Source organism: Bos indicus, chromosome X (genome assembly GCF_029378745.1).
Source record: "Bos indicus isolate NIAB-ARS_2022 breed Sahiwal x Tharparkar chromosome X, NIAB-ARS_B.indTharparkar_mat_pri_1.0, whole genome shotgun sequence".
Lineage (NCBI taxonomy): Eukaryota > Metazoa > Chordata > Mammalia > Artiodactyla > Bovidae > Bos > Bos indicus.
In genome coordinates, this window is record NC_091789.1 from 116,680,016 (window position 1) to 116,703,527 (window position 23,512).

Consider the following 23,512-nt stretch of genomic DNA (forward strand, 5'->3'; position numbering starts at 1 on the left):
AGTTCTCTTCCATGTTTAATGTATGATTCTAACTTTAAAATAAACTTATCAAAAAGACATTGTTATTATTCTATTTCTTTAAAGACTCAACAATTAAATGCCTCTATAACTGCTTAAATAGGTTTACAGTGTGACATTGGATATTTGATCCTTTGCTTCTTCATAAGCGATTATAGGATAGCATGAGCTTTCTAAGAGAAATAGAAACCCTCTCAATAGGTAAGTTAATCAAAGCCATTGTAATAAAACCTTAAGTGAAAACAGCTATATTCTCCAAACTAAAGCCATCTGAGAGCACTTAGAACAGTCCATCACTTGATCTTGTACCTTGAGAACAGAGATCATGTTTGATTCTTCTTTGTATCTCCAGAGTCAAGCAGTGTCTGACACATAATTGTAATATATAAATGGCTGTTGAATTAATGTGATGCACAGATAAATTAATTACAAATACCTAGATTGGTCTATGTCTCCTACTATAACACCCTTAACTTCTAAGAAAATATATTGACCTTTTAATTTCATATACATGCATAATATCTTATATGTATTTACTTGAGACAATAAAGAAAGAAAAACAGCAGTTTATTTTGTTTTGGTCTGCTTCACTGGAATACAAATCCCATAGGAACAGACTCTTTGTTATTAATACATTCCCAAATCCCAGATCAGTGCCAGGGGCCACATTAGGTAATCAATAAATATTTGTTGAAAGAATGAATGAAAGACAATTTGAGATCAATGGTATTTCCTACCACTGTGGCTCATTCTGAAAGGTTGTTGTTGAATCACGTGAATACACCGGGATTCTTGGCCCCCGGAGGAGAAGAATTCAATCCGGGGCCAGAGACGAGGCTTGATCGCTCAGAGCTTTTGTGTAATAAAGTTTTATTAAAGTATAAAGGAGATAGAGAAAGCTTCTGACATAGGCATCAGAAGGGGGCAGAAAGAGTACCCCCCTGCTAGTCTTTAGCTGGATGTTATATAGTCACTAGCAGTCTGTTAATGAAAGAAAGGAATGTCTTAAAATTCAGATGGGCCATAAAATGATTAACTTGAATCTTGAAGAAGGGCAGACCACCATACAAATAGTTTCATTTACATAGATTAGGGGAACAATATCCATACTGGTTTGTCAAGTAGGTTCTGGGCCAAGAGGCAGAACCGACTTGGAGACAGAGTTTGGGGTAAAGGCATAGTACATTAGCATAGCTTAAGACAAACATTTCCATAAGAAAAAGGCATTGGTTATCTCTAGACTCGAGAATAGCTAACTTCAGGCGAAGCCGGGTGTCATTATGGCAACACAATATTTTAAGAGAAACCTCCCTTTAAATTTGTATAGAGAAGGAAAAAATATTGCTAGTTTGTTTCCTCCTGCCGCTTAAGAGAGATAAAAATGTCTGACACTTGCAGGCTATTTCCTCTATTTGGAGACCCCTGGCCTTCCTGCCTGTTACCCTCTCAATTCCATACAACATAATTGAGGGGTTAAAAAAATGCTTGCTGAATGGCAATGAAAGGACAAATGAGGCTGAAGGGGATGAATACATCCACATGTGTTTTCTTTAAGAATGCATCTAAGTCTTTTGTTTTCTGACAGAGAAAAGAGAAGTTTGCACTTACCCAAGAGGAAGGAAATTGGTAAGTCAGGTGAAAGGGCTGGGTTTCTAGGACTGTGCTGAAAGATTAGGAGATGAGAGAGAACAAAGGGAGCAAACATGAAGGTCAAAAAGAGTGAAAGCTGCAGAGGTGCAAAGATTCACTAAGACTCTGGAGGTGGCACTCCGCTGTCAGACAAGTGTGAACTTGACCAGAAACAGAAAAGTGGAGATCACTGGAGTTAATGAGGTCCAAGAACCCAATGAAGAACCTATCAGAAGTGTCATCAGTATGGGTGTTGAAGTCACTGAGGAGAGCTGCCTTCAAAAAGAACTCTGTAATAGTAAATATAACCATGATACCAGAAGAGGACTGTTTAATAAAACAATCACATTAGGGCCCTATTCAAATAAGTTGTGCACAGAAATCACGCACCTGATTAACTCCAACTGGTTGCACTTATATTCGTGAATAACATTTTAAAATTATACAAGCCAGATGCTCATCGTAGTCTCCCTGCCTCACCCAGGCCTGGATGGAACCTGGAACACCATGCTCGCGCACTTCTCTGACCCCAACGGATTCTCTCCGGCTTCCGACCCCTCAAAAACGGACTTGCCTTCCAGTCCCATGGCGGAGCCCACTGCCTAACCCCAGAGCCCACCCTGGAAACGCCTCGAAGATCCCGTCTCCACACACTCTGGGAATGCTCTGAGACGGTGGCTGCCTCCGTGCCCGCCGCTGCCAGACTCGCGGCTGCAGCTTCCCCTCCGCTTTCACCGTGGCCTTCGTGCCCACCGTGCACAAGCCGCCAGCCATGATGCCCGCTCCCTTGCAGGAGTGCCAGAACTACCACCCAGACTGCGAGGCCGGCGTCAACGGTCAGGTCAACCTGCAGATCTATGCCTCCTATGTGTACCTGTCCATGGCCTTCTACTTCGACAGGGACGACGTGGCCTTGAAGCGCTTCTCCCACTTCTTCCTGCGCTGCTCTCACAAGCATAAGGAGCAGATCGAGAGCCTGATGCACCTCCAGAACCGTCACGGGGGCCGCTTCTGTCTCCAAGACCTCAGAAAGCCTGACCGCACTAACTGGGAGAGCGGCCTTCTGGCCATGCAGTGTGCCCTGCACCTAGAGAAGAGCGTCAACCAGAGCCTGCTCGACCTGTACCAGCTGGCCACTGACAAGAACGACCCTCACCTGTGCCACTTCCTGAAGACCCGCCACCTGGACCAGCAGGTCGAGTTCATCAAGAAGCTGCGGGACCATGTTAGCAACCTGCCTAAGATGGGGGCGCCGGAAGTCAGCATGGCAGAGTACCTCTTTGACAAGCTCACCCTGGGCGACGGTGACAAGGAGGACTGAGCTTGAACTGGACCTTTTTTTTCTTCCAGTTTTACCAGGTCTTCAAATAAAGTTATTGATGCATAAATAAAGCTCTCAGATTTGTGTGTGCAAATCTCTCCTTTTAAATTTGAAACAGTTATCCAGGAGCCTCTCCACCCACACATGCCCCATCTGTGTGCAGCTCAGGACCTCCACAGAGGGAAGGCCTTACATGGGCCCTTGGAAAACACAGAATCAGTCTTCCCCTTTTAAACAATGTGGGTATATGGGGTAGACTGGTGTGGGGTGGGATGGGGTGGGGGTGAGGTAGGGCCCTGGTGAATGTGGGTGCATATGCATAGTAAAAGCATAGAAGCATAGCCTGAAAATCATGATTGCAGTTGCCTCTGATGAAGAACTGAAGGGAATGGGATTGGGCAGGGGTTAAAATAAATGGAGTCTTCAGTTTCATCTTGGTGGGGTCCATGGGGTCGCAAAGAGTTGGACATGACTGCGCGACTTCACTTCACTTCACTTTGGTTTCATCTGAACTGTTTATATTCATTAAAGTATACAAATATTATTGGTTAAGAATGACTAGCAAGCCCTGGAGAAGGAAATGGCAACCCACTCCAGTATTCTTGCCTGGAAAGTTCCATGGACAGAGTCTAATGGGTCCATGGAGTCACAATGAGTCAGACATGACTGAGCACTATCCACACACACACATGAATAGCAAGATGGAGAGTCGAGAGGATGACTTGGGAGTCTGAATGGTAGAGAATCTCTTTGACAAGTTCACTCTTGGCAACAGTGATTATGGAAAAATGAGTGTTAAAGCTGGCTTGCCCATTAACATGGGGGTGACTTCCTATGGTCAGCAGTGCCTGGCATGCATGTTGCAATAACAACTTCCACTTATGTATGTTTTCTTTTCTTTGTATCATACGTATATAGGTATACATGTCTCTGTGTGTGTATATATGTATATACATTTTTATTCCATCCAGCAGCAGAGTTCATTTTAAATGTCTAGACTAGATTCTGAATGTATGCTTAAGAAAATGCCCTTTGTTGAAAAGCAGTTAGGTGATTACATTGGAAAATGTAATCTGAAAATGATATAACTGCTTCTGAGACCTTTCCTGAGCCTGGCTGTATTTCTGCCCTTGGGTTTTATACACCTAACTTGATTTAGTTTTTATTTGCTACCAAGAGAACTTAATAATATGTCTTATTATCAACACACCTTTACCAGCCTCTGTGTAGTTATCTACAGTAGAATAAATAGTTCTTCTAGGGTAGTACATGACATTTTTCTCTTCATCCTTACCACAAAGTCTACTGAAAAGAAAAAGGATCAAAGGGTGGAAGGGATCAAATGAAAACAATGCCTGAATGGAAATACAAGATACTGAAGGCTGCTACCACATGCATCCCTTCTCACTTGGAAGTGTTTCTCTCATAATTTACAGAATTTTAATTCCTTAGACCAACCTTCCAAAGAATGTGTTCAGTATCAGGCAGTGCCACAAAACCATTCACAAGGGTTCAGTGAAAAATTTTTATGAATCAAAGTAACAGGATTTGGGGTTTGGGGTTTTTTTCAGTTTTTGCTTACTCTAGGAATTTTAGGATTGATCTAAAAAATATGCATTGTCACTTTATAACACAGGCATAAGGTATTCAAGTTTTCCCAAACATTCTGACCATGGGAGCCTTCTTCTACTAAACCTCACAGAACAGTGCTCCAAAAAAAATAGCTTTGGAAAAAACGTTAAAAGGCTCCCACCATATGTTGTTCCAGAAGCACATCAGTTCAGTTCAGTTGAGTCACTCAGTCCTGTCTGACTCTTTGCCACGCCATGGACTGCAGCATGCCAGGCCCCCCTGTCCATCACCAACCCCCAGAATTTACTCAAAATCATTTCTATTGAGTCAGTGATGCCATCCAACCATCTCATCCTCTGTCATCCCCTTCTCCTCTCGCCTTCAATCTTTCCCTGCATCAGAGTCTTTTCAAATGACTCAGCTCTTCACATCAGGTGACCAAAGTATTGGAGTTTCAGCTTCAACATCAGTCCTTCCAATGGACACTCAGGACTGATTTCCCTTAGGATGTACTGGTTGGATCTCCTTGCAGTCCAAGGGACTCTCAAGAGTCATGTCCAATACCACAGTTCAAAAGCATCAATTCTTCTGTGCTCAGCTTTCTTTATAGTCCAACTCTCACATCCATACATGACTACTGGAAAAACCATAGCCTTGACTAGACAGACCTTTGTTGGCAAAGTAATATCTCTGCTTTCTAATATGCTGTCTATGTTGGTCATAACTTTCCTTCCAAGGAGTAAGCGTCTTTTAATTTCATGGCTGCAGTCAACATCTGCAGTGATTTTGGAGCCCCAAAAAATAAACTCTGTCACTGTGTCCACTGTTTCCCCCCCTATTTGCCATGAAGTGATGGGACCAGATGCCATGATCTTAGTTTTCTGAATGTTGAGCTTTAAGCCAACTTTTTCACTCTCCTCTTTCACCTTCATCAAGAGGCTCTTTAGTTCCTCTTCACTTTCTGCCATAAGGCTGGTGTCATCTGCATATCTGAGGTTATTGATATTTCTCCCAGCAATCTTTATTCCAGCTTGTGCTTCTTCCAGCCCAGCGTTTCTCATGATGTACTCTACATAGAAGTTAAATAAGCATGGTGACAATATACAGCCTTGATGTACTCCTTTTCCTATTTGGAACCAGTCTGTTTTTCCATGTTCAGTTCTAACTGTTGCTTCCTGACCTGCATACAGATTTCTCAGGAGACAGTTCAGGTGGTCTGTTATTCCCATCTCTTTCATAATTTTCCACAGTTGATTGTGATCCACACAGTCAAAGGCTTTGGCATAGTCAATAAAGCAGAAATAGATGTTTTTCTGGAACACTCTTGCTTTTTCCATGATCCAGTGGATGTTGGCAATTTGATCTCTGGTTCCTCTGCCTTTTCTAAAACCAGCTTGAACATCTGGAATTTCACAGTTGACGTATTGCTGAAGCCTGGCTTGGAGAATTTTGAGCATTACTTTGTTAGCGTATGAGATGAGTGCAATTGTGCAGTAGTTTGAGCATTCTTTGGCATTGCCTTTCTTAGGGATTAGATTGAAAACTGACCTTTTCCAGTCCTGTGGCCACTGCTGAGTTTTCCAAATTTGCTGGCATGTTGAGTGTAGCACTTTCACAGCATCATTTAGGTTTTGAAATTGGTCAACTGGAATTCCATACCTTCCTAAAAAAATATGTCATTCGGTGTAGTGATGGTAAAATAGCTGCAGTGTATTTCATTATGAGAAAAGATGGTTATGGTGTTACTGGTAGAAATATGCTCAGAATGGACCTGTATTCGTTAGGGTTCTCCAGAGAAATAGACCTAATAGGGTATTTATATTATGTTATACTGGATTGGATTGGATAGGATATATAATAGGATATTATATAATATAGGGTAAAATATAGTAATGCAGTTGACCCTTGAACAATATAGGTTTGAACTGTGTGGGGCCACTTATGCATGGACATTTTTCAGTGAATCCTACAGTGCTACATGATTCATGGTTGGTTGAATTTGCAGATGCAGAAATCGATTATGCAATTTTTAACTGTGCCCTAACCCCATGTTGTCCAAGCGTCAACAGGTATATGTAGAGGGGGATTGATTTCTTTTAGGGAATTGGCTATTAACTTCGGTTTATGTGATTGTGGGGCCTGGAAGTTGGAAATCTGCAGGGTAGGTTAGCAGCTTGGAAATTAAGGTAAATGTTTATGTTGCAGTCTTGAGTCTGAAAGCTAGAAACTCAGACAGAATTTCTATATTGCAGTCTGGAGGCATAGTTCTTTCTTCATAGAAAGACTTCAGTCTCTGTTCTTAAGGCCTTCAACTGACTGGACAATGTCCAAGCACACTATGGAGGGATAATCTGCTTTACTCAAAGTCTACTGATTTAAAAGTTAATCACATCTAAACTATATCTTCACAGCAACTTCTATACCAAACAACCAGGATCCATAGCCTAAATTTACATGTAAAATTAACCATCAGATGGTAAACACGAGTGAGGGCAGGCTGATGCAGGCAAAGTGTCCAAGTGGGTTCAATCAGAGTGAGTGTGATTGGGTATCTCAGAAGGGCTGGTACATGCTCTGTGGGTCGGGAAGGCAGCAAGGTTGCAGACTACCTGAATCTGTTGGGGCTCAAAAATGGTGCCCTGAGCTAGCAAGAAGTCTGCCATAGTAAATGTGGTAGGTGACTAAGATTAGGCAGAGACACACAGGATGTCATAATTGAGACCAACTAGGCTTCATTTGGAGAAGGCAATGGCAACCCTCTCCAGTACTCTTGCCTGGAAAATCCCATGGATGGAGGAGCCTGGTGGGCTGCAGTCCATGGGGTTGCGAAGAGTCGGACATGACTGAGCAACTTCACTTTCCCTTTTCACTTTCTTGCATTGGAGAAGGAAATGGTGACACTCCAGTGTTCTTGCCTGGAGAATCTCAGGGACAAGGGAGCCTGGTGGGTTGCCATCTATGGGGTCGCATGGAGTTGGACACGACTGAAGCGACTTAGCAGCAGTAGCAGCAGCAGGCTTCATTTCATCATGTTGATTTTCATAGTTTATTCTCATGCCCTTGTTCATCTATTCATTATATAATACTCCAGTCAGAGCCTTTCAGCTTGCTTGAGCATTTGTTTATTAGCTTGGTGGTGTGGCTTTTAGTTGTCAGTATTGCAGTATTCATTTTTGGAATATTAGTTCATACTAAGGCGGTTATTGCCTGTTGACTGAACAAGCCAGTTGTAGTTCCTCTTCACTCCATAGTGATGTCACTTTTCTTCAACTCAGGAAGGGTTGTTTGAATAAGCAAATTGCTTCCACTTCTAGTGTTTCAACTGCCACTTGGATACTTGCCAAAGTGTCATGACTCCATTATCCTGTGTGCCCACCAATTATATACATACTACTTTTCCTTTCCTGTCTTGCATATGCTGAATTTTGATTTTCTTCAAATTTGATTACCTTGGATAATACCACTACTACTTTGGTTTTTAAAGCTTTTGAAAGCCTTTTGGGCCTGTAAAAGGCACAGGGCTCTAGCAATGGAATCCTCATATTTTGGTATGTGTAAGAATCATCTATAGACTATGTGAAAGGCAGATTCTTGGTTCTGTTTCTAGAAAGTTCAGATGCAATTTAAATGCAGAGGGAGGTGTCCATAATCTGCATTTTACAGGAGCTACACTTCGTTTCTCTCTACTATGCTTAATATTTATTGTGTTTATTCATTATAATGCAATATGCACTTTAGAAAAACTAAACCTTTTTTGAGGGATAGTAGATTTATCAAACAGTTTGCAGATATAGAACAGAGAGTCCTCTGTACTCTTCACCCATCTTCCTCTAATGTTAATCTTTTACATAGTACATATATTAAAACTAAAAAAGAAGTCAGTGTTATTTTTAGCTAAACTCTAGACATTTTTCAGATTTATCAGTTTTTTTTTTTTTACAATTATGTCTTTTTTCTGTTCTAGGATCCAATTCAGTATATCACATTGAATTTAGCTGTAATCTCTCTTCTATGGTCTCTAACATGTTCCCAGCCTTTCCTTGTTTCCTATGACCTTTATTAGTTTTGAGAAATACTGGCCAGGCTTTTGTAGAACGGCCTTGAATTTGGCTTTATTAGGTGATTTTCTCATGATTAGACAAGGGTTTGGGGTTTGGGAGAAGATTACCGTAGAGGTGAAATGTCTTTCTCATCACATTGTGTCAAAGGGGTACATGGGTTTTCACTAGTGACGTTAGCCTTGATCACTTGCTAAGGTGAAGTCTGCCAGATGTCTTTGCGGTGAAGTTACTATTGTTCCCTTTCCATACTCTTTCTTTTGGAATCCATCCCACACTCCTGAGAGGGATTTTTAAAGCCCCATATCCTGGAGGGAAGAGGATTTACATATGTTATTTGAAATTCTTTGTAAGAAAAATTTGTACCTTTCCCCCCATTTATCTATGTATTCAGTTATTTATATCAGTATAGGCTCATAAATATTTATTTCATATTCCTCTATAAATTTAAAGTATAATTAATTTTGTTACTCTAATTGTTTCAGCTTAGGCTATCCAGTGCTGCTTCAGTTGAGTTTTTATGTTCCTTTGATCTGTTTCCCTCCTTTTGTTTTTGAGTGTTTCCTTATTTCCTGGCAGGACATAATGCTCCAGACTCATCTTGTGGTTTCATTGCCCTAGCCCTAGAATTAGTCATTTCTCCAAGATGTCTGCTTTTTGTTTTGTTTTTGTTGTTTTGGAGAACCATGTTTAGAAACTAAGGCCTAAATGCTAGATGTGTTTTTTGCTACTTGGTGTCATTGTTTCCAGTTGTTCTGCAGACAGTTATGAAATATATGCATGTACACACATCTATAATCATTTCTGTAGGTGTCTGTCTCTATACATATTAAACTAAACATGAGTTCATACCAATGTCGGAGACTCTAATCCAATATCACATGGTTCATTCTAGCTTTTGCCCCTTACTTATATGTAACTACTTTTACTGACTCACCTTGACTCACCTTGTGCTCTGTCATGTCTGACTCTTTGTGACCCTTTGGACTGTAGCCTGCCAGGCTCCTCTGTCCATGGGGTTTTTCAGGCAACAATACTGGAGTGGGTTGTCATTTTCTCCTCCAGGGAATCTTCCCAACCCAGGGATTGAACACAAGTCTTCTGTGGCTCCTGCATTGCAGGCAGATTCTTTACCCGCTGAGCCATCAGGAAGCCCAAATTGTTTATCATTTATTCACTTATTTGTTCTGTCCTAGTGTAAATGTGTTTTCATATTTTAAAACTGTATTCCTTTGAGGAACAAACTTACAAACTAAAATTGTGTTTATGTACAGTTATTTTTGTGCCTCATCTTATATTTCCCAATCAAAACATCATTTTCCAAAGTCACTTATGTCAGCTCTTCTTTCCCTATCCCTCTCAATGCCATTTTATCATATATTGATAATACAGTTAAATTCATCTGTCACAGTATGCATTCTTTCCAGGATACTCTGATTAAAAAATGCATATATTACCCAGGTGGTTCAGTGGTAAAAAATCTGCCTGCCAATGCAGGAAATGCAGGTTTGACCCCTGGATCAGGAAGATCCCCTGGAGAAGTAAATGGCAACCCACTCCAGTATTTTTGCCTGGGAAATCCTATGGACAGAGGAGCCTGGCGGGCTATAGTTCATGGAGTTGCAAAGAGTCAGACACGACTGAGCATATACATACATGCACATTAAACTTCACCCTGTGATGTACTATTCTATGTGTTTTGACAAATGCATAGTCATGTATCTTCTGCCTAGTTCTGTACAGTACAGTTTCATCAACTTAAAATATTCTCTGTGAGTCCCCTTTGTAATCAATTACTCCCAACCCCTGACAAATGCTGATTTGTTTTCCATCTCTGTAATTTTTCTTTTCCAGAATGTAAAATAAAGTCATACATAAATAAATATAAATATAAATAACTTACAGTATGTAGACTTTTGAATTGGGCATCTTTGACTTAGCAACATGCATTTAAGATTCAGCCATGTTGTTGTGTGACTCTATAGTTTCTCCCTTTTTATTACTGAAGTATCCATCATGTCAAATACCAAGTTTGTTTGTCTATTCACCTGTTGAAGGATAATATGATTATTTTCAGTTTGGAACAAAATATAAATAAAGCTGTTATAAACATTTGTGTTCAGGCCTTTGTGTTATTTTCAAATATCTTTTGATATTGATTTCTAACATAATTCCACAGTGATAAGAGAACAAACTCTGTATGCTTTCAGTACCTTTAGACTGTGTAAACATAGGTTTTCAATTAACTGGAGCGTATGATTGGATCCTATTGTAATACTATGCTTAGCTCTATAGGAAACTATCAAACTGTCTTCCCAAATAACTGTGTCATTACATTCCCATTAGCAATGAATGTATGCTCCTGTTGTACTTTGTCAACATTTGGTATTGTCAGTTATCGGATTTTAACTATTCTGTCAGGTGTGTAGTGATCTCATTGTGATTTTATTTCTACTTCCCTAATGACATATGCTGGAATAGGAAATGGCAACCTACTCCAGTCTTCATGCCTGGAAATTTCCATGGACAGAGGAGCCTGACAGGCTACACTCCATGGGATCATAAAGAGTCAGACACGACTGAGTATACATGAACATGCATGCAATGCCATATTATGCTGAGCATCTTTTCATATGCTTATTTGTCATCTGTATACCTTCTTTGGTAGTAATATGTATATATGTATTTTTCTTCCTTTTATTCTTGTAGATTGTGTGTGTGTGTGTTTATAAGTTAGGTTGCTTGTTTTCTCATTGTTGAGTTTTAAGAGTTCTTTATATATCCTAGATATAAATCCTTTCTACAGTATATTCTTTTGGCAAGTAAATGAAATGGATACAAGGTATAAATAAACTTTAACAGTAATATGAAAAATTTTGAATATGCCCAATTGAACTTTTGGATATTTTAGATAAGTGAATACTCATCTTAACTTGCTTTGTTGTTGCTGTTCAGTCACTCAGTTGAATACAACTCTTTGTGACCCCATAGACTGTAGCACACAAGTCTTCCCTGTCCTTCACTGTCTCCTGGAGTTTGCTCAAACTCACGTCCACTGAATCGGTGATGCCATTCAACAATTGTGTCATCCTTGGTCAACCTCCTTCTGCCCTCAATCTTTCCCAGCATCAGAGTTGTTTCCAGTGAGTCAGCTCTTTGCATCAGGTGGCCAAAGTATTGGAGCTTCAGCCTCAGCATCAGTCCTTCCAATGAATATTCAGGGTTGATTTCCTTTAGGATTATCTGGTTTGACCTCCTTGCTGTCCAAGGGACTCTTAAGAATCTTCTCCAGCACAACAGTTTGAAAGCATCAATTCTTCAGTGTTCAGCCTTCTGTATGGTGCAACTCTCATCCGTACACGACTACTGGAAAAATCATAGCTTTGACTATCTGGACATTTGTAAGCAAAGTGATATCTCTGCTTTTTAATACACTGTCTGGGTTTGTCATAGCTTTTCTTCCTATTTACCTTGATTCATGGACCTAACATTCCAGGTTCCTATGCAATATTATTCTTTACAGCATTGGACTCTACTTCAACCACCAGACACATCCATAACTGGGCATTGTTTCTGCTTTGGCTCAGCCTCTTCATTCCTTCTAGAGCTATTTCTCTGCTGTACTCCAGTAGTATATTGGACACCTACTGACCTGGGTAGGGGTTCATCTTTCAGTGTCCTATCTTTTTGCCTTTTTATACTGTTCATGGGGTTCTCAAGGCAAGAATGCTGAAGTGGTTTGCCATATTATCAAAAGAAATGGTTGAAACATTGGATCTTATACAATCCTTAGAACTTTCTAAGTAAGGAAGCTAAAATTATAGTCTTAGGAAAATAGTGTCTTACTATTTAAACATCATGAAATCTACTAAATATCTTGAGACTTTAAGGCATATCCCTGTACAGAGAATATGTATTGTGTCCAGTTTACAGAAGAGGAACCAGAGTCAAAAGAGGCATTTATCATGCCTCATTCACAAGGAGGAACTAAAGGATACTTACTACTAATGGTACAAAACATCATTCAGTTACATCTAACAAAGGAAAAGATAAATATTTCCTTGACAAGTTAATAAATTTAGAACAACTAATTCTGTCATGAAAGATGGTGTGATAAAGGAATAATCCAAGATGAATTTGCCTGTATTTAATCTTTATAAAATAGCTTTACACAGGCATTGTTGTAAGCACTGTAAAAGGGATAAAAATCCAACTGATACTATTCATGAAAAAAATCAAGGATTAAAATTGAATCTATATAGTAACAAATATAAATCTGTGATGTTAATTGTTTACTGTTTAAGAGGAAAATGTCTCAGTTTTCAAAATCTAATGTATTTATTTTTATTTCTTTGGTGCTTTATTTTCCTCTTTTAGATCATGTCACCACTGTTTAAAATTCTCACATTATTCTTTCATTTAAAAATTATTTTGTTAAAATACTTAAAATTTTAAAAAACTTACAGAATTTCTAAAGAATTTTAAGAATTTAAAGAATTTTAAAATGGAAATTTTACTTTCCATTTGCAATTATTACAAAATATTGACTGTATTCCCCATGTTGTGCAATACATTCTTGAGCCTCTCTTACACCCAAGAGTTTGTACCTCCCACTCTTCCATCCCTACACTTATATCTCTCCACCCTTCCCAAACCCCGGCCCCCTGCCAACTGGTAACCACTAATTTGTTTTCTGTATATGTTAGTCTGTTTATTTTGTGTTACACTAATTAGTTTTCTGTGCTTTTTAGATTATACATATAAGCAGTATAATCTTTCTGCTTATACAGTATTTATCTTTCTGATTTAGTTCACTTAGCATAATGCCCTCCAAGTCCCTCAATTTTGCTGCAAATGGCAAAATGCCATTCTTTTTATGGCTGAGTAGTATTCCATTTTATGTGTGTGTGTGTGTGTGTGTGTGTGTGTATATATGTCTATATATAGATACATACTTCACATCTTCTTTATCCATTTACCTGCTGATGGACACTTAGGTTGCTTCCATACCTTGACAATTGTCAATAACATTGCTATGAACATTGGGATGCACGTATCTTTTTGAATTAGAATTTTTGTTGTTGTTTGGATATGTACCCAGTAGTAGAATTGCTGGGTCATATGATAGTTCTGTCTTTAGTGTTTTGAGAAACCTCCATACTGCTTTTCACAGTGGCTGCACAGATTTACATTTCCACTTTTCTACATGTCCTCCCCAACATTTGTTACTTATCAACTTTTTTGATAGTAGCCATTTGGACAGGTGTAAAGTGATATCTCATTGCAGTTTTTGTTTGCATTTCCCTGATTATTAGTGGTGTTGAGCATCTTTTCATGTGCCAGTTGGCTATCTGCATTTCTTCTTTGGAAAAATATCTTTTCAGTTCTTCTTCCCATTTTTTAAATTGGGTTGTCTGCTTTTTGATGTTGAATTGTATGAGGTGTGTGTGTATATATATATATATATATATATATATATATATATAGGATATTCGGAGAAGGCAATGGCATCCCACTCCAGTACTCTTGCCTGGAAAATCCCATGGATGGAGGAGCCTGGTAGGCTACAGTCCATGGGGTCGAGAAGAGTCGGACATGACTTAGCGACTTCACTTTCACTTTTCACTTTCATGAATTGGAGAAGAAAATGGCAACCCACTTCAGTGTTCTTGCCTGGAGAATCCCAGGGATGGGGGAGCCTGGTGGGTTGCCATCTATGGGGTCGCACAGGGTTGGACATGACTGAAGCGACTTAGTAGCATATTGGATATTAATACCATATTGATCATATCATTTGCAAATATATTCCTCCCATTCATTAGGTTGTCTTTTCATTTTGTTGATGGTTTCCTTTGCTTTGAAAAAGCTTTTAAGTTTAATTAGGCCCCATTTGTTTATTTTTGCTTATATTTTCTTTACTTTAGGAGAGGGATCCAAAAAATATAGCAGAAATAAACCGAGAAATAAACCAAAGGGAAAAAAAAAAGTTCAATGCAACTAAAATCTGGTTCTTTGAAAAGATAAGCAAAATTGATAAATTTTTAGTTAAACTCATCAAGGAAAAAAAAGGAGAGGGCCTAAATCAATAAAATTAGAAATGAAAAAGAAGTTACAACAGACACCACAGAAAATAAGGAATGGACAAGCTAAAAAAAATGTTTAAATTCTTAGAAAGGTACAATCTCCCAAGATTGATTACCAGTACTGAAATTGAATCAGTAATTAAAAGCTCCCAACAAACAGAAACTCCCAACCACTCCCAACAACAAAGTCCAGGACAAGGTGGCTTCACAGATGAATTCTACCAAACATTTGTGCTTAGTCACTCAGTCGTATCTGACTCTTTGTGACCCCATGGACTGTATGTAGCCCGCCAGGCTTCTCTGTCCATGGGGATTCTCCAGGCGAGAATACTGGAGTGGATTGCCATGCCCTCCTCCAAGGGATCTTCCCAACCCAGGGATCAAACCCAGGTCTCCTGCATTACAGGCAGATTCTTTACTGTCTGAGTCACCAGGGAAACCAAACATTTAGAGAAGAGTTAATGCCTATCCTCCTGAAACTAATCCAAAAAATTACAGAGGCAGGAATACTTTTGAATTCATTCTTTGAAGTCACCATCACTCTGATAGCAAAACCAGACAAAGGTACCAGAGAAAAAGAAAATTACAGGCCCAATATCACTGATGAACATAGATGCAAAAAGTCTTACAAAAATGTTAGCAAACTGAAACCACCAATACATTAAACAGATCATATGCCATAAGCAAGTAGGATTTATCTCAAGGATGCAAGGGTTTTTCAATATATAAAATCAGTGTGATATACCATATTATTAATAACAAATTGAAACGTAAAAGTCATATGATCATCTCAATAGATGCAGAAAAAGCTTTTGATAATATTCAGCATCCGTTTATGATAAAAACTCTCTAGAAAGTAGGTCTAGATGGAACCTAGCTCAACATAATAAGGGCCATATATGACAAGCCCACAGCTAACCTCATACTCAAAGGTGAAAACCTGAAAGCATTTCCTCTAAGATCAGAAACAAGACAAGGATGCTCACTCTTGCCATTTTCATTCAGTATAGTTTTGAAAGCCCTAGCTATAGCAATTGAAGAAGAAATAAATAAAAGGAATCTAAATTGGGTTTGCAGATGACATGATACTATTATACATAGAAAATCCTAAAGGCACCAGTAGAAAACCACTAAAGTTCGTCAATGAATTTGGTAAAGTTGCAGGGTACAAAATTAATATATAGAAATCTGTTGCATTTTATATGCTAACAAAGAAATGTAAGAAATAAAAACTAAGGAAACAATCTAATTTGCTATTTCACCAGGAAGAATAAAATCCCAGGAATAAATCTACCTAAGGAGGCAAAAACCTGTACTCCAAAATCTGCTGGATACTAGATGTCAATAGAATAATGCCTGATGAAAATTATTTCATACCAATAATTTATACCCTGTTAGAAGACCAATTCTGTGAAAGAAGAGAAATATGGTAAAAATTTTTTTCCTATCATGCGTTCATATGAAAAAAAATCTATCAAAAGTACTTTATCAAAGAATATTACTTTGATTCATGTCAAAGTGTTCTGCCTATTTTCTTCTAGGAGTTGTATAGTGTCCTGTCTTACATTGGGGTCTTTAATCAATTTTGAGTTTATTTTTGTGTATGGATTTAGAAAAATTGCCAACATCCGTTGGATCATAGAAAAAGCAAGAGAGTCCTAGAAAAACATCTACGTCTGTTTCATTGACTATGCTAATGCCTTTGACTGTGTAGATCACAGCAAACTGTGGAAAATTCTTAAAGAGATGGGGATACCACCACTTCACCTGCCTCTTGAGAAATCTGTATGCAGGTCAAGAAGCAACAGTTAGAACCGGCCATGGAGCAATGGACTGGTTCCAAACTGGAAAAGGAGTATCAAGGCTGTATATTGCCACCCTGTTGATTTAATTTATATGCAGAGTACGTTATGTGAAATGCCAGGTTGGATGAAGCATAAGCTGGAATCAAGATTGCCAGGAGAAATATCAGTAACCTCAGATATGCAGATGACACCACCCTTATGGCAGAAAGAGAAGAGGAACTAAAGAGTCTCTGGAAAGTGAAAGAGAAGAGTAAAAAAGCTGGCTTAAATGCACTGGGATGACCCAGAGGGATGGTATGGGGAGGGAGGAGGGAGGAGGGTTCAGGATGGGGAACACATGTATACCTGTGGCGGATTCATTTCGATATTTAGCAAAACTAATACAATATTGTAAAGTTTAAAAATAAAATAAAATTTAAAAAAATTTAAAAAAAATTCAACTTTCAAGAAACAAAGATCATGGCATCTGGTCTGGTCACTTTATGCCAAATAGATGGGGAAACAATGGAAACAGAGACAGACTTTATTTTGGGGGGGGCTCCAAAATCATGGTGACTGCAGCTATGAAATTAAAAGACGCTTGCTCCTTTGAAGAAAAGCTATGACCAACCTAGACATCATATTAAAAAGCAGAGTTATTACTTTGCTGACCAAGGTCCATCTAGTCAAAGTTGTGGTTTTTCCCATAGTCATGTATAGATGTGAGAGTTGGACTATAAAGAAAGCTGAATGCTGAAGAATTGATGCTTTTGAACTGTGGTGTTGGAGAAGACTCTTGAGAGTCCCTTGGACTGCAAGGAGATCCAACCAGTCAATCCTAAAGGAAATCAGTCCTGAATATTCATTGGAAGGACTGATGCTGAAGCTGAAGCTCCAATACTTTGGTCACCTGATGCGGAGAACTGACTCATTTGAAAAGACCTTGATGCTGGGAAAGATTGAAGGCAGGAGGAGAAGTGGACGACAGAGGATGAGATGGTTGGATGGCATCACCGACTCAATGGACATGAGTTTGAGCAAGCTCTGGGAGTTGGTGATTGACAGGGAAGCCTGGCATGCTGCAGTTCATGGGGTTACTAAGGGTTGTACACAGCTGAGTGACTGAACTGAACTGATGATGTTAGAAAGTGTTCTAATTTCATTCTTGTACATGTAGCACCACTTATTGAAGACTGTCTTTTCTCCATTTTAAATTCTTGACTCTTTTATCAGGCATTATTCTACTGAGATCTAGTATCCAGCAGTTATAGTAAAGGGTACAATGTACATCTGATTATTCTCCCTTGTTTTTCTGCTCTGACATCTTTATAAAAAACCTTATACGTGGGGTTCTGAAATTTCATCAACATGTTTCAGTATGGATCTTTTTTATAATATTTTGAACTCTACTCTCTTATCCTATTTCAATATGAAAACTAAGATATTTATTCAGTTCAGTAATATTATTTTACTAATGTGCTCTGGGAGTTGGTGAAGGACAGGGAAGACTGGCGTGCTGCAGTCCATGGGATCGTAAGGAGTCAGACAGGACTGAATGACTGAACTGAACTGAAATGAATGACTCTGATGATTTCTTCTCTATTTCATATTCTATCTGATTTTAGAACTTTTGCTAGTTTTGTATTGAACTTAATCACCACATTTCTTAATTATGCGTCATATATTTAATCACTTTAATTTTGTTCAACATTCTGTAATATTTCCTCAACTTTATTTTCCTTTTGCTTGATTCATTACATTATTTAGTTAAGCTACTGAAGATACAAATTCTAGAAATAGCATTTTAATTATTTATTTATACTATGTAATTGTAGTATAGTATATTACTTATAGTGTATATACATACTATAGAATTTTAATATTGTGATCAGTTCAGTTTGTCACTCAGTCATGTCCAACTCATTTTGACCCCATGAATTGTAGCACGCCAGGCCTCCCTGTCCATCACCAACTCCTGTCCATCACTCAAACTCATGTCCATCGAGTTGGTGATGCCATCCAGCCATCTCATCCTCTGTCGGCCCCTTCTCCTCCTGCCCCCAACCCCTCCCAGCATCAGAGTCTTTTCCAATGAGTCAACTCTTCACATGAGCTGGCCAAAGTACTGGAGTTTCAGCTTTAGCATCAGTCCTTCCAAAGAACACCCAGGACTGATCTCCTTTAGAATGGACTGGTTGGATCTCCTTGCAGTCCAAGGGACTCTCAAGAGTCTTCTCCAACACCACAGTTCAAAAGCATCAATTCTTCGGTGCTCAGCTTTCTTCACAGTCCAACTCTCACATCCATACATGACCAATGGAAAAACCATAGCCTTGACTAGACGGACCTTTGTTGGCAAAGTAATGTATCTGCTTTTGAATATGCTATCTAGGTTGGTCATACCTTTCCTTCCAAGGAGTAAGCATCTTTTAATTTCATGGCTGCAGTCAACATCTGCAGTGATTTTGGAGCCCCAAAAAATAAAGTCTGACACTGTTTCCACTGTTTCCCCATCTATTTCCCATGAAGTGATGGGACCAGATGCCATGATCTTCGTTTTCTGAATGTTGAGCTTTAAGCCAACTTTTTCACTCTCCACTTTCACTTTCATCAAGAGGCTTTTTAGTTCCTCTTCACTTTCTGCCATAAGGGTGGTGTCATCTGCATATCTGAGGTTATTGACATTTCTCCCGGTAATCTTGATTCCAGCTTGTGCTTCCTCCAGCCCAGCATTTTTCATGATGTACTCTGGATATAAGTCAAATAAGCATGGTGACAATATACAGCCTTGACGTACTCCTTTTCCTACTTGGAACCAATCTGTTGTTCCATGTCCAGTTCTAACTGTTGCTTCCTGACCTGCATATTGGTTTCTCAAGAGGCAGATCAGGTGGTCTGGTATTCCCATCTCTTTCAGAATTTTCCACAGTTTACTGTGATCCACACAGTCAAAGGCTTTGGCATAGTCAATAAAGCAGAAATAGATGTATTTCTGGAACTTTCTTGCTTTTTCGATGATCCAGCAGATTTTGGTCATTTGACCTCTGGTTCCTCTGTCTTTTCCAAAACCAGCTTGAACATCTGGAAGTTCACGGTTCACGTATTGCTGAAGCCTGGCTTGGAGAATTTTGAGCATTACTTTACTAGCGTGTGAGATGAATGCAATTGTGTGGTAGTTTGAGCAGTCTTTGGCATTACCTTTCTTTGGGATTGGAATGAAAACTGACCTTTTCCAATCCTGTGGCCACTGCTGAGTTTTCCAAATTTTTTGGCATACTGAGTACAGCCCTTTCACAGCATCATCTTTCAGGATTTGAAATAGCTCAACTGGAATTCCATCACCTCCACTAGCTTTGCTCGTAATGATGCTTTCTAAGGCTCACTTGACTTCACATTCCAGGATGTCTGGCTATAGGTCAGTGATCACACCATCGTGATTATCGGGGTCATGAAGATCTTTTTTGTACAGTTCTTTTGTGTATTCTTGCCACCTCTTCTTAATATCTTCTGCTTCTATTAGGTCCATACCATTTCTGTCCTTATCAAGCCCATATTTGCATGTAATGTTCCCTTGGTATCTCTAATTTTCTTGAAGAGTTCTCTAATCTCTCCCATCCTGTTGTTTTCCTCTATTTCTTTGCATTGATTGCTGAGGAAGGCTTCTTATCTCTCCTTGCTATTCTTTGGAACTCTGCATTCAGATGCTTATATCTTTCCTTTTCTCCTTTGCTTTTCGCCTCTCTTCTTTTCACAGCTATTTGTAAGGTCTCCCCAGACAGCCATTTTGCTTTTTGCATTTGTTTTCTATGGGGATGGTCTTGATCCCTGTCTCCTGTACAATGTCATGAACCTCCATCCATAGTTCAAATTATTAATTTTTACAACTTGGTTAAACTGAATTGTAAATACAGAAAATATTCACATATCTAATTTTTTTCCAAAGAATGTTCCACTTGATCTATGAGAATTTAATAGGTACTACTTGAAAAAAAAATTTTTTGACATCAAATGGGTTTAGGAAACACTGCTTTTAAAAATATTAAATTTATTTCTTGAATCCTTTATTATAAATAGCATTTAATGAACTCATAGACATTAGGCAACCCTAAAGCAATTTTAAAAGGAGTATTTTTCAGATTTATTTTGTTAAAAATATTTATGAATTAACATATTCAGTCACAGGGCTGTTTAAGAAATGGAACAATGTGACTTTAGAATATATGGCATTGAAAAAACATTTTTTTATAATCAAATTTTGTTCAATTTAATGTGTATTTCTAGAAATTTCTAATATGTTTGTATTAAATAAATATAATAAGAAATACTATCTGAAAATCGGAGCAAGGGAATATCATTTATTCCTTCTTGCCCCATATCATTTCCTCCTTCAGGATCTCAAAACTAATTTTTCACATTTTTATTTTGGTGACAAGTTAGAGTTTGTCTTTTCTCTAGATGATTATAATGATATTAAATGAATTCATTTAAAATCTTGAAATTTGGATGCCAATTAAAGTACTGCAGAAAGGTTTGACTAAGTTTATTCAGCTTCCCTTCTTATCACTATTAAGAAAAAAAGTATTTAATCAAGATCTGTCTGTATGGAGACTGTTACAGGTTCTAAAAAGCACTGTGTAAGATTATTTCTTGTAGAAAATTTTTATGATTAGATCAAAAGTGGGCCACAGAAATAGCTTTGTAAAAGCTTCCTATACCTTTGTAATGTAGAGAGCTGTATTACTTGTATATTTGCTGTTTTGTTGCCAAATTACAGGAAAAAAAGACATTTGCTTACTGCAGTAACTTTTTTACCCAACAGGATGGACAGAAATTCTCAGAAACATTGTATTTTCAATGCAGTCAGTTTTGTCTTTGCAGCTCTATTTATTTTAATTGATTTAACTCATGGTTACATATTTGTAAGGACTTTGGCATGTAAATCTTTGGTGCATTATTGTGCATTTTTGAACTAGAGTTCATTAGACAACAGTTTTAAGAACTTTATTTTTTTCCCTTTGTTTACCCAGAAGTAAATAAATAAGGGTCTTTCTGTAAATAATAAATTTTTTAAACTGTTGGTGAGATGGCTTTACTTTAAAAAATGGCTAGCAAAAATAAACAAATAAATGAAAAGCTTGTTGCTATCTTCTGTCATCATCATCTTGCAGAACACAAACTTCATATTCATTTAAAAGACATATTGCTCATGTTGATCATTAACTAGGAAAATGAGCCATAGGGGATACATTATGCTAAAGAACAGTTAAATGAGACAAATTCCCAAAACACTTATCTCTTGAAAACAGCCTATAAGTAAAATATTTTTTAACACCATACTGTCATTTGATAAACTGCTATATTGAAAAGGTAAAAGTCAGTATCCAAATTTGAGATGTCACCACATGCATATACTGTGTGACTTCATTTGTCTGTAATTGGCATCCTCTTTTTACAAGTGTGATTGCTACAATCACCACTTGTAAGGCAAGGTGGAAAAGCAGAGTACAACTTGTTCTAGAAAATGAAAGTATATCTTTTTCCTTTATATTTTCCCTTTATTCGAGGCTCTGGTACATATGTTATTGCCCTAGTTTCAGTGGTTATGGTCCAAGGTTTCAAGATGAATATTTCATTTTTCATTATATTGCTGAATGTCAGTGTGGAAATAACATACACAATTAGAAGACATTGACTTGGATCTCACACTTTAGGTAACTCAAGTTATATGGAGTTTTCTCAGTTATAAAACTGACAGTAATACTTTTGGGTTTCTCTATATTGTAAACCTCAAAAAAAAAAAAAATCAAAGATTGTGAATAGGCTTTGAAAACTTTAGAAGGCTACACTGATACAGATACATAAGGCTCTCCTGGTTTCTCTGTCTTAAAAACTACATATTTGAGGTCAGATTATTTTTTAAAGTCTCATTGATGCTAAGTAAATAAATCCAAAAAAAATCAAACACTGCTCTTGTTTTATTTCTATATGACAACTAATACCAATATAGATAATTACAGCCATGAAAAAACCCACATAATTTCTCCAAGGAAAGTTTATTTCACTGGAAGTAGCCATCACCAATAAGCAAAAGAAAGCTTTACTAGTGACTCTCATTTTGCTAATACATTGTTTTCATCTTAATAGATGAGATTAACTGAGCTTTAATTGAAGGCTATCACATGGGATAAACACCGTTAATGCTTTTCTTTGTCTTGGGTTCTTTCTTCCTTTTTAGAACTCTCTTTCCTTCCACTCTTCTACAAATATATTCTGAGTGTCCTATGAGGGCTTCCCTTGTGGCTCAGTAGTAAAGAATCGACCTGCCAACGCGGAGATGTGGATTTGATCACTGGGTCAGGAAGATCCTTTGGAGAGGGAAATGGCAACCCCTGGTATCTCAGCTGGTAAAGAATACACCTGCAATGCAGGAGACCCTGGTTTGATTCGTGGGTAAGGAAGATCTGCTGGAAAAGGGATAGGCTACCCACTTCAGTATTCTTGGGCTTCCCTGGTGGCTCAGAGGGTAAAAAATCTGCCTGCAATATGGGACACCTGGGTTCGATCCCTGGGTTGGGAAGATCCCCTGGAGAAGGGAATGGCTACCCACTCCAGTATTCTTTCCTGGAGAATTCCATGGGATCGCAAAGAGTAGGACTCAGTTGAGTAACCTTCACTTTCACTTTCAGCAGTATTCTTGCCTTGGGAATCCCATGGACAGTGGAACCTGATGGGCTACAGACCATGGGGTTGCAAAGAGTCAGACCCTACTTAGGGACTAAACAATGACAAACAAATCATTCTAAGATGCTTGTAATATTTGGCACTTATGTAATCATTTAATTGTAACCAAAATTTGAGTTTGATGAAGTGGTTTTCATTTTATAGATGAGGAAATGTGTTCTGTGAAATGTAAGGTCACTTAACCAAAATGTGGAAAAGCAGATTTTATGGAACAGAATAGTAAATGTGTAAGGGAGAAAGCTGCTGCATAAAGTCCAAGGCTTGAATGGAAAGCCAAAGAAACCAGATAATGCTGAGCCAGAGGAC

The 23,512-nt window shown here is 38.3% G+C and overlaps 1 pseudogene; it reads left to right on the plus strand.

Annotated features, from left to right (window-relative positions):
* Positions 1–2,254: 2,254 nt before the first annotated feature.
* LOC109555050 (ferritin heavy chain pseudogene) lies at positions 2,255–2,988 on the plus strand (annotated as a pseudogene).
* The last annotated feature ends 20,524 nt before the right edge of the window (positions 2,989–23,512 follow it).